This window comes from Myotis nattereri, assembly GCF_964212035.1.
Source record: "Myotis nattereri genome assembly, chromosome: 4".
In the NCBI taxonomy this organism is placed as follows: Eukaryota; Metazoa; Chordata; class Mammalia; order Chiroptera; family Vespertilionidae; genus Myotis; species Myotis nattereri.
The window spans coordinates 108,489,054-108,502,065 of NC_138079.1; positions in this window are offsets into that span (position 1 = coordinate 108,489,054).

Here is a 13,012-nt window from a genome sequence, read left to right on the forward strand (position 1 = left end):
TACCTAAAATGAAACAGATAAGAAAAAAACAGACTAAAAGTTAAATAAAGAGAGCATCAGTGAGCTATGAAACAACTTAAAAGCCCAATATACGTATTATTTGAGTCCCTAAAGAAGAGAACTGGGGAATAGAACTATTTGTAGAAATAGTAGTAATTTTCCCCCCAAAATTTGATTGAAACTATAAGCCACAGATCCAAGAATATCAACAGACAGACAGACAGACACACACACACACACACACACACACACACACACATCATGGGGAATATATCAAGTAACATTATAATTAAATCATTTAAAGACAGTGACTAAGAGAAACATCTTAAAGGCATCCAGAGAAGAAAACAGGTTATAAACCACAGAATAAAGAGTCAGATGACAGCAGACTTTTTGTCAGAAAGTGCAAGCATTTAAAGAAAAAAAGATCAACCTAGAATGCTATTACTTGCAAAAATACTTTCAAAATTAAAGATGAAATAAAGACTTTTCAGAATTAGATAATCCAAAAGAATTGTCACCAGCAGACCTGTACTCAAAAAAAAAAAAAAAAAAAAAAAAAGGTAAAATGAAGTTCTTCAGACAGGAGGAAAATGAGATGAGATGAAAATATAGTTATATAAAAGGAGGAACACTGCAAATAGTACCTAAATAGGTACATCATAGGTAAATATAAAAAAACATTTTTCTTATTAATTAAATGTCATTAAAACATTATTGTTTAAAATTAAAATGAGAAACATGTGTATTGTGGGGTTTACAACATAGGTAGAAATAAAATATAAGACAGAAATAACATAAAATCCGGGAAGGGAAAAATGGATGTATTGCTGTAATGTCTATCTACCAAGATGTATACTATTGCTTAAAGGTAGGCTGTGAGTTAAAGTGGATGATATGTTAACTATAATTTAAGGTAAACCCTGCTGCAACCACTAAAATCACACAATAAAGAGTTATATCTCATAAGTCAACAAAGGAGTAAAATGGTGTAAAGTGAGGGCCCAACTTTGTTCTTTTGCATGTGGATATTCAGTTTTCTCACGCCATTTGTTGCAAGACTGTCCTCTAACTATTGAATGGTCCTGACACTGACAAAGAAGTAAAATGGAATCATAGTAATTACTCAACTAAAAGTATGCATGGGGGAAGGAAAATGGAAACAAAGAACAAATAGAAAACAAATAGTCAAATGTAAATTTAAAATCTACTAAGTCACATCAAATATAAGTAGTCTAAGCTTTCTAATTCAAAGTCAGAGACAGTCAGATTGGATTAAAAGGAGAGAGAGAGAGAAGGATCTATTTGTATGCTGCCTGTAAGAAACTCCCTTTAAACACTAACATACAAATAGATTAAAAGCAAAAATAAACTACCTAAGCTAACACTAATAAAAAGAAACCTAAAGTGGTTATATTACTAACAGACAAAATAGATGTTTGAACACTGAATATTACCAGGGGGTTGGGGGGTAGGGGGAGGGAGGAGGAAGAGTCAATTCATCAACAAGGTACAATAATCCTAAGTATATACAGCTACTAGAAGAGCTTTAGAATATAGCAAAAATGATATAACTGCAAGGAGAAATCTGCAACTGTAGCCAAAGATTTCAACATCCTTCTCTCAATACAAGTTATTTGCTAGAACAAATAGATAGTTGGCCAGTAAGAACATAGAGTATCTGAACAACACTGTCAAACAACTTGAGTTGACATATTAGAATACTCCATATACGGTGAAGGCCTGAGGTGGGGTGGGAACTAGGTGGAGGGGGGTATCTGTAATACTCTCAACAATAAAGATTTAAAAAAAAATAACAGCCTGGCTGATGTAGCTCAGTGATTGAGCATTGACCTATGAACCAGGAGGTCACAGTTTGATTCCCAGAAAGGGCACATGCCTGGGTTGTGGGTTTTGGGCTCAATCCCCAGTGTGCAATATGCAGGAGGCAGCCGATCAATGATTCTCATCATAGATGCTTCTATTTTTCTCTCCCTTCCTCTCTGAGATCAATGGAAATATATTTTATTTTATTTTTATAAAATATATTTTATGATTTTAGGGAGGAAGGGAGAGGGAGAGAGAGATAGAAACATCAATGATGAGAGAGAATCATTGATTGGCTGCCTCCTGCACGCCCCCTATTGGGGATTGAGCCCGCAACCCAGGCATGTGCCCTTGGCCAGAATCAAACCTGGGACCCTTCAGTCTGCAGGCTGATGCTCTATCCATTGAGCCAACCCAGCTAGGGCTGGAAATTTATTTTTTAAAAAAGAACACTCCATACAATAACCGCAGAATACACATTCTTTTCAATCACATGCAGAATATTTAGCAAGGTAAACAACATCCTGAGTTATAAAATAAATCTCAATAAGTTAAAAAAGAATTCCATCATATACAATATGTTCTCATACCTCAATGGAATAAAATTAGAAATTAACATCAGAAAGAGATCTGTGAAATCCCCAATGACTGGGAAACAAAATAGCACACTGCTAAATAACCCAAAGGTCAAAGGAGAAATCAATAGGGAAATTAGCATGTATGCATAAATGAAAATGAAAACTCGGCATACCAAAACGTGTAGAATGTAGCTAATACAGTGCTTAAAGGGACATTAATAGCACTCCAAATATCCATATTAGAAAAGGTCTCAAGTCAACAATCTGAATTTCTACCTTAAGACACTAGGAAAAGCAAATGAAACCCAAAATAAAGAGAAGAAAGGAAATAATAATGATCAGAGTGAAAAATTAGTGAAACAGGAAAATAATGAAGAAATATTTGGGAAGAGCAATAAAATTAGCCAGGAAAAAAAGCTAGAAAACACAAAGCAGTAATATCAGAAATGAATGAGGTGATATCACTACAGATTCTGTAGCTACTAATGTGACAATAGGGAAATATCATGAACCAGTTTACACCAAAAAAATTTCATCAATTTAAGTAAAGTGGACAAATTCTTTGAAAGACACAAATTGCAAAAACTCACTCAAGAAGAAATAGATTACCTAAATAGTCTTTAATCTACTTAAAATTTAAACTTTGTAGTTAAAACTTTTTCACAAAGAAAACTCCAGGTCCAAATGGCTTTATTTATTCAACCAAAAATTAAAGAAAGAAATAATACAAAGTTTACCAAACTCTTCCAGAAAATTAAATAAAAAGGGGGCATATTTCCCAATTACTTCTATAAGATCAACATTACTTTAGTACTAAAGACTAAGACATTGTAAAAGAAGAAAAAAGAAAAAGGAAAACCACAGACGAACATCTTTAATGAACACAAATTTAAAGCAAAAAAAACCCCCTCACACCTACCAATCATATATAAATATGACAATATTTTACAACCAAGTGGTATTATCCCAGAAATGCAATCAATGTAATTTATCATATTATAAAACTAAAAAGGAAATACCATATAATAATCTCAGTAGATGCAGAGAAAGCTTTTGACAAAATACAATACTCATTCCTGATTTAAAAAACAAAGCAAAATAAAACTTTATAGAAAACTAGTAATAGAAGGAAACTTCCTCAGCATGATGAAGGCTTCTACAAAAATTCTACAACATCGTACCAATGATAAAATGCTGAATATTTTCCCTCTAATATCAGGAACAAGACAAATATGCCTACTCAGACCTCTTCTATCCAATACTGTTCTGGAGGTTCTAGCCAACGCAAAAGCATGGAAAGAAAGAAGTACGGCTGCCTTTATTCACATACAGCATTTCATCTACACAGAAAATTCTATTGCATCTACAAAACAGCACTACTGGATTTGATAAGTGCGTTTTACAAGCTTGTAGGATGCAGAAGCAATATACAAAAATCAATTGCATTTCTATGCAATAACAATGATAATTGGATTTTGGAATTTCAAATTATAACCATTTTCAATGGCATAAAAATGGGAAATACTTAGAAATAAATTCGACAAAAAGGTGCAAAACCCATATATACACTGAGAACTACAAAATACTGCTGAGAAAAATTAAGGAATACCTAAATAAACTGAGTGATATATAATGTTTATGGATTGACAAACTCAGGGTTGTTAAGATGTCAGTTCTTTCCCAACTGTTGTATAGACTTAGTATAATAATCATCAAAACCCAGCAGGCGCTTTTTGTTTGGTAAAAACTGACCAGTTGAATCTAAATCTCAGACAGAACTGCAAAGGATCTAGAGGCCAAAACAAACTTGAAAAAGACCCAAATTGGAAGATGTAGACAATCTGACTTCAAGACATTAAGCAGCAGCAATCCAGAGAGTGTGGCACTGGCATGAAGATTGACACACAGATCAATGCAGCAGAACAGAGTCCAGACATAAACCTACATGCATATGGTCAGTTTATTTTCCAAAAAGGGTGCAAGGGCAATTTAGTGGAGCAAAGATAGTCTTTTCAATAAAATTTGCTGGCCATTCATATGTAAAAAAAAAAAAAGTACTTCAAATCATACCTCACATCATGTAAAAAAAATTAACTCCAAGTGAAATCAGAAACGTAAATATAAAGCCCTGAACTATAAAACTTCTAGAAGAAAATATAGAAGAAATCTTTGTGGCCTTGGATTAAGCAATGATCTTATAGTCACCAAAAACACAATACATAAAACATCCAATTTAAGAGCTTCTATCCAAAGACCCTGTCCAGAGAATAAAAGGACAAGCCACAGACTGCAAGCAAATATCTGCAAAACACATATTCAATAAACAATTTGCATCCAGAATATATAAAGGAGCCACAAAACTCAATAATAAGAAAACAACCCATTTTTTAAAATGGGCCAAAGATTTGAACAGACACATCAATAAATAAGATATGTACAGACCCAACATGTCTAGCAATTAGTGAAACACAAACTAAAATCACAGTAAGGTACCACTACACACCTATAAGAATGTCGTTGGTGGAAGGAAACCAAGATGGCGGCATAGGTTAATGCCGGAGATTGCTGCCTCCAACAACCACTTCAAAAAACAACTAAAGATGGAACGGACATCATCCAGAACCACAGGAAGGCTGATTGAGTGGAAATTCTACAACTAGGAGGAAAGAGAATATCATACCCAGACTCAGAGGAGGCGCAGTGCTGAAGTGAAATACTCAGGTGCGGAGTGCACACGAGCGGGCTGGCGGCGGAGGGCGCGGTTGTTGTTTTCAATCGGGAGGGAGTTTCAGACTCTGAGCTCCAGATCCGGGCGAGTCTCTAGGGACCCAGACTCAAACGGGAGAAGCGAGACTGTCTGGCTTCGGTTGGAACTTGAAGGCAGCTTTCTCTCCAAGGTTTGCAGCGGTTGCTGGGACTCTGTGAGGCAGAGCCCCTAGGGACGGAACTGAGAGCAGCCATAACTGCTCGCTCCAGCCCGCGATGTAGATCCCCAGGGACCCGCCCTGCCCAAGCCCTGCGCAGAGCCATTTGCCGGATAGCCTCAGGCAAATGCTAGATTAGCACCACCCTAAAGATCCAGCACAGAAGCTCTCCCACTGCAGACACAGCGGACTCTCATAGCCAGTTAGCCTGGAGGTCAATCACCCCTGGTATTGCCGACAACAATCAAGGCTTAACTACAACAAGACTGCGCACAAAGACCACTAGGGGGTGTACCAAGAAAGCATAAAAAATGCGGAGACAAAGAAACAGGACAAAACTGTCAATGGAGGATACTGAGTTCAGAACCACACTTTTAAGGTCTCTTAAGAACTGTCTAGAAGCTGCAGATAAATGTAGTGAGATCCTCAAGAAAACTAATGAGACCCTCGATGTTATGATAAAGAACCAACTAGAAATTAAGCATACACGGACTGAAATAACAAATACTATACAGACTCCCAACAGCAGACCAGAGGAGCGCAAGAATCAAGGCAAAGATTTGAAATGCGAAGAAGCAATTTTCACCCAACCAGAAAAGCAAAATGAAAAAAGAATCCGAAAATACGAAGATAGTGTAAGGAGCCTCTGGGACAGCTTCAAGCGTACCAACATCAGAATTATAGGGGTGCCAGAAGATGAGAGAGAGAGCAAGATATTGAAAACCTATTTGAAGAAATAATGACAGGAAACTTCCCCCACCTGGTGAGAGAAATAGACTTACAGGTCCAGGAAGCACAGAGAACCCCAAACAAAAGGAATCCAAAGAGGACCACACCAAGACACATCATAATTAAAATGCCAAGAGCAAAAGACAAAGAGAGAATCCTAAAAGCAGCAAGAGAAAGAAACTCAGTTACCTACAAGGGAATACCCATACGACTGTCAGCTGATTTCTCAACAGAAACTTTGCAGGCCAGAAGGGAGTGGCAAGAAATATTCAAAGTGATGAATACCAAGAACCTACAACCAAGATTACTTTATCCAGCAAAGCTATCATTCAGAACTGAAGGTCAGATAAAGAGCTTCACAGATAAGGAAAAGCTAAAGGAGTTCATCACCACCAAACCAGTATTATATGAAATGCTGAAAGGTATCCTTTAAGAAGAGGAAGAAGAAGAAAAAGGTAAAGATACAAATTATGAACAACAAACATGCATCTATCAACAAGTGAATCTAAGAATCAAGTGAATAAATAATCTGGTGATCATAATAGAATCAGGGACATAGAAAGGGAATGGACTGACTATTCTTGGGGGGGGGGAGGGGTGTGGGAGATGCGGGAAGAGACTGGACAAAAATCGTGCACCTATGGATGAGGACAGTGGGTGGGGAGTGAGGGCGGAGGGTGGGGCGGGAACTGGGAGGAGGGGAGTTATGGGGGGAAAAAAGAGGAACAAATGTAATAATCTGAACAATAAAGATTTAATTAAAAAAAAAAGAGAATGTCGTTGGTGAAGATGTGAAGGAACTGCAGCTCTCAGACTCTGCTGGCAGGAATGTAAAAATTGATTTAATTACTTTGGAAAGCCATTTTGATACTTTCTTTAGAAGGTAAGCACCCACCTGCCATAGGATCCAGCCATTACATTCCTAGATACTTAGCCAAGAGATATGAAAGTATTTGTCCATGCAAAGACTGCGCGTGAATGTTCATAGATGCTGCATTTGAATACCTCCAAACCAGCAAATTGTCCATTGACAGAAGAATGGATAAACAAATTGGCATATATCCATATCATAGAACATTCTTCAGCACTCCAAAGGAATAAACTATACAGAACATGGATGAATTTAAAAATAATGATGCGGATAGGAAGAACTCAGGCCAAAAATTGCACAAAGTGTATGATTCAATTCATATAAACTTCTAGTCAATGCCACTTATTCTATAGTAATAGAAAGTAGATCCGTGCCTGCTTGGGGTTGGGGAAGATTCAGGGAAGGTGAGAGGAAAAGGTTACAAAGTCAGGAGAAAACTTTGGGAATGACGGATGTTTATTATCTTGATTATGGTGACGGTTCTGCAGTTGTGTACGTACTTACGTCAAAACTTACCAAATCATACACTTTAAATATGTGAGTTGGTAAGTCTGTTTCCCCAAAAAATGTTTGATGAGGAGCAAGATGTTAATATAATTCAAAATACTTCCTGCAAACTATTTATAAATTAAAAGGGAAAAGGAGTGACTTTACGTTAGGGAAGCCTGGCAGACACCACCTTGATGGAGCGGTCAGAGTGGCCATCAGGAGGGAGGCGCTGGAAGCCACAGCCCATGAAACCGCGGGCACTCCTCAAAGGAACCGGCTTCCCACGTTGTTAAGTATCAAGATGATGGCAGTCAAGGACGGGGGAGCTGTACCTGCTGAGGGAGGCTTCAGAGACTGACAGTGAAAGCAGTGCTTGATTCTGCAGGGGACCCCTTTGCTTAAAACACACCGTTACAATAGTCATGGCGCTCACAGGGACAGCAGTGCTCATTTCCCGTCTTCAGTGATTGTGCTGAGAATTGCCCAGCTTGTAGGGGATATTTACTCATATGTCTAGTTGATGTGACATGTATTTAGGTATGTTTCCAGGTTGGGTTTGCAATTTGCCCTCAATTGGTTAAGAGAAAAAGTTATTTTTCTGTACTTCCAAATTTTCTGTTAGTTGGTGATTGTTAAAAAAATTATTCTATTTACACATCTGTTTATGTGTTTGAGAATTCCGTGGCATAGATTCCTAGAAGTAGACTAGCTGTGTCAAAAGATATGAACATTTAAAAAGGTGATAAATTTACCAGAATGCTTTTTAAAGAGATTGTGCCAATTTATACCCTTGTCAGCAGTCTATGAAAGCAACTATTTCCTCTTGCTCGTTTTGGGCTCTATTATACCCTTTTCTTTTTGCCAACCTGCTATCTCATTTTAATTTGTATCTCTTCAGTCAATAGTGATGTTGAAAAAGTTTTATGGGCTTATAAGCAATTACATTTCTTTTATTTGTGAAATACATCTTTTAAATTTATTTTTACTTATTGATGAGAGAGAGACAGAGAGAGAGAGAGAGAGGAAGAGAGAGAGAGGGGTGTGTCAATTTGTTGTTCCACTTGCTGATGCATTCACTGGTTGCTACCTGTATGTGCCCTGACCGGGGATTGAACCACTACCTTGGAACATCAGGATGACTACCTAACCCACTGAGCTACCCAGCCAGGGCTCTGTGAACTACATGTTTATATTCCTTGTCCAATTTTAAAGATATTCGTATTTTCCTATTTAGTTATAAGAATTTTTTGTATATTAAGAAAATTGGTTTTTTTTGTTTGTTTTTTTGTTTGTTTGTTTTGGGTCTGTAGTCTGGATTGTAAAACACTTATTTTCCTAGCTGACTACCTTTTAACTTAGTGCTATTTTTATTCTGTGCAGCTATTTTAAGCTTTATGTAGCCAATTTTCCTTTTTAGTTTCTGAGTTTTGTGTCTTGCTTAGAAATATTTTCTCCATTTCAAAATATGTGTGTGTGTACACTTGTATTTTTTTTCTTGTTTTGTTTATTTACATTTGAATTGTTTATCCATCTGGAATTTAATTCATGTAAGGAATCAGATAGACATCCAGCTATAACTTATGTTCTTCCAAATGGCTAGCTAATTAACCCAACACTGATTACTGCAGTGTATAATTTTATTTTTTTTCTCTAGTTGGAAATATTATTTTACTCTATGCGGGCACACCTTGGGATATTGCAGGTTTGTCTCTGGACAACTGCAATAAAGCAAGTGTCACATGAAGTGAGCCACACAAATTTTTTGGTTTCCCACTGAATATAAAAGTTATGTTAACACTACACTGTAGTCTATGAAGTGGGCAATAGCACTGTGTCTAAAAAAACAATGTATACATCTTAATTTAAAAATACTTTATTTCTAAAACTAGAGGCCCGGTGCACGGGTCGGGTCTGGCCGGCCCGCCCTGATCAGGGTGCGGGAGGCCAATCGAGGGCGGGGCCAGCCATGGGGAGGGACCGAGGGCAGTTGGTCGGCCAGCCCTGCCCCCTGGTCAAACTCCAGTCGAGGGGACAATTTGCATATTAGCCTTTTATTATATAGGATACGTTAACCATCATCTGAGCCATCAGTGAGTGTAATCTTTTTGTTGGTGGTGGGTATTGCTTTGATGTTGATGGCTGCTGACTGATCAGGCTGAAGGTGGGGTGGCTGTGGCAATTTCTTAAAATAAGACAATAGCCCTAACTGGTTTGGCTCAGTGGATAGAGCGTCAGCCTGTGGGCTGAAAGGTCCCAGGTTCAATTCCAGTCAAGGGCATGTACCTTGGTTGCAGGCACATCCCCAGTAGGAGGTGTGCAGGAGGCAGCTGATCGATGTTTCTCTCCCATCCATGTTTCTAACTCTCTATCCCTTTCCCTTCCTCTCTGTAAAAAATCAATAATAATAATAATAAAATATATATATATATTAAAAAAAGAGACAGCAGTAAAGTTTGCCACATTGACTGACTCTTTCTTTCACAAACCAGTTGTCTGTAGCATGTGACGCTGTGTGATAGCATGGTACCCATGGTAGAACTTCTTTCACAATTGAAGTCAATCCAGCCCTGGCTGGGTATGTCAGTGGTCAGAGCATCATCCCAATACGCCAAGGTTACATGTTCACTCCCCGGTCAGGGCACATGCAAGAATCAACCAATAAATACATCAAGAACTGGAACAACAAGTCTCTCTCTCTCTCTCTCTCTCTCTCTCTCTCTCTCTCTCTCTCAAAATCAATAAATTTAAAAACAACAGGAGTCAATCCTCTAAGCCCTGTGGCTGCTTTGCCCACTGAGTTTGTGGAATATTCTGAATCCTCTGCTGCCATCTCAGAGGCCTTCACAGCATCTCCCCCACAGTAAGTTCCATCTCAAGAAACCACTGTCTTTGCTCGTCCACAGGAAGCAGCGCCTCACCCTCAGAATCCCTTCAGGAGATGCAGACCCCAGGCATGTCCTCAGGCTCCACTTCCAACCCTGGCCCCCTGCTGTCTCCACCTCCTGTGCAGCCACTCCTCCACCGAGGCCGGCCGGGCCCTGAGGGTCAGCCATGAGCTGGGGTCAGCTCTTCCCCTCCTGTTAAGGTGGATGACTTCTCTCCATGAATGACAAGTTCTTAATGGCATCTAGAAGGGTGACTCCTTTCCAGAAGGTTTTCTTTTTTGTTGTTTTTTAATCTTCATTGTCGAGAGTATTACAGATGTCCCCCATTTTTCCTCCATTGCCCGCCTCTACCCGGTTCCCACCCCACCCTAGGCCTTTCTCACTCTATTGTCTGTGTCCACGGATTATGCACATATGCATATAAATTCTTTGGTTAATCTCTGCACCTCCCCTCCTTCCCTCTGTTCCATGCTTCCATACCTCTGGGCCTATCTTGTTCATTCATTTTGTTCACTAGATTCCACACATAGGTGAAATGATGTGATACTTTTAAATTTACTTTGCCCAGATCCATCAGAGCAATCACTGTCGATGGAAGCTGTAGCTTTACAAAATGTATTCCTTAAATAATAAGACTTGGAAGTTGAAATGATTCTTGGGTCCATGGGCTGCATGATGGCTGCTGTGTTCGCAGGTGCGGAAACAACACTCATCTCTGCATCTCCACCGAGCTCTTAGGTGAGCAGGTGCCTTGCCAGTGACAGTCACCTTTTGAAAGGGATTTTTTTTTTTCTGAGCAGTAAGTCTCAACAGCGGGCTTAAACTACCCAGTAGGCCGCACTGTGAACAGATGTGTGGTCCTTCAGGCTTTGTTGCCCATTTATAGAGCACAGGCAGAGTAGATCGAGCATAATCCTCCGGGCCCAGGGATGGTAACGGAGCACCGGCTTCAACTTAAAGTCACAGCTGCGTTAGCCCCTAATGCGAAGCCAGGCATTGGCGTCTCCTCTCTGGCTCTGAAAGTCCTGGGTGAGGCTGTCTCATCTCCATCGGTGTCGCCACCTTCATTAACTGCCTTGGCTAGATCTTCTGAATGACTTGCCGCAGCTTCTGCATCAGCTGGCTGCTTCACCTTTCCTTTCATGTTATGGCTTCTCTCCTTAAACTCATGAGCCAGCTCTGCCAGCTTCAGACTGTTCTCCTGCAGCTTCTCACCGCTCAGCCGCCATAGGCCTGAGGGGGTAAGGCCTTGCCCTGGCTTAGGCTTTGGCTTACGGGAGTGCTGTGGCTGGTGTATGCTACTCAGACCCCTACAACTTTCTCCACATCAGCAAGAAGGCTGTTTCTCTGTCTTGTTCAGTGTTCACTGGAGTAACCATTTTACTTTCCTCCCAGAACGTTTCCTTTGCATTCACAACATGGCTGTTTGGGACAGGGGGCCTGGCTTTCAGCCTGTCTTGGTTCTGACATACCTCCCTCACTAAGCTTAACCATTTCGAGCTTTCCATGCAAAGGGAGAGACATTAGAGGCCATTGTGGGGTTATTAATTGGCCTACTTTCAATATTCTTGTGTCCCAGGGAATAGGGACGCCCTAGAGAGGGAGAGAAAGGGGGAAAGGCCAGCTCATGGAACAGCCAGAACACACAACATTCATTAAGTTTGTGGACCCCCTAAAACAATTACAAAAGTAAAAATAACCAAGCCCTGGCCAGTGTGCTCAGTGGTTAGTGCAGCGGCTGGCGCACTGAAGGGTCACAGGTTTGCTCTCAGTCCCCTGGTTGGGGTGTGTGCAGGAGGCAATGGGATGTTTGTACATAGCATGAGATAGTTGATGTGTCTCTCTCACTTCGATGTTTCTCTCTTTCTCTCTGTCCCTTCTTCCCTTCCACTCTCTCTGAAAAGCAATGGAAAAAATATCCTCAGGTGAAGAGTAACAAAACAAATAAACAAATAAAAACTGAACACCGGTCACCATCCTATATAACAAAAGGCTAATATGCAAATTGTTCCCTCGACCAGGAGTTCAACTGGGAGTTCAGCCAGGAGCTTGACCAGGGGATGGGGCCGGCCAGCCAGCCAGCCAGCCACCCATGGCCCCCTCCCCCAGCATGCTGCAGCCCCTTCCCCAGGCCGGTCCTACCCCTGATCAGCCCACCCAGCCTGATCAGGGGCAGGGCCGGCCCGCCAACCACCTGTGGGCCCTCCCCCCAGCTGGCATGGCCTGATTGGCTCAATGGGGGCAGGCCAGCCAGACCCCACCCATGCACAAATTCATGCACTGGGCCTCTAGTAACAAATCCTATATAATAAAAGGCTAGTATGCAAATTGACTGAACAGTGGAATGACCAGTTGCTATGATGCACACTGACCACCAGGGGGCAGACTCTCAATGCAGGAACTGCCCCCTGGTGGTCAGTGCACTCCCACAGGGGGAGCACCGCTCAGTCAGAAGCTGGGCTCATGGCTGGCGAGCGCAGCAGCGGTGGCAGGAGCCTCTCCCGCCTCTGCTGTCGGACATCTCTCAAGGACTCCTAGACTGCGAGAGGGTGCAGGCCGGGCTGAGGTGTTCCCCCCCAAGTGCACAAATTTCATGCCCTGGGCCTCTAGTATAATAATAATAATAATAATAATAATAATGATGGGAAAAGTTTGAAATATTGTGAGAATTACCAGAATATGGCACAGAGACATGCAGTGAGCAGGTGC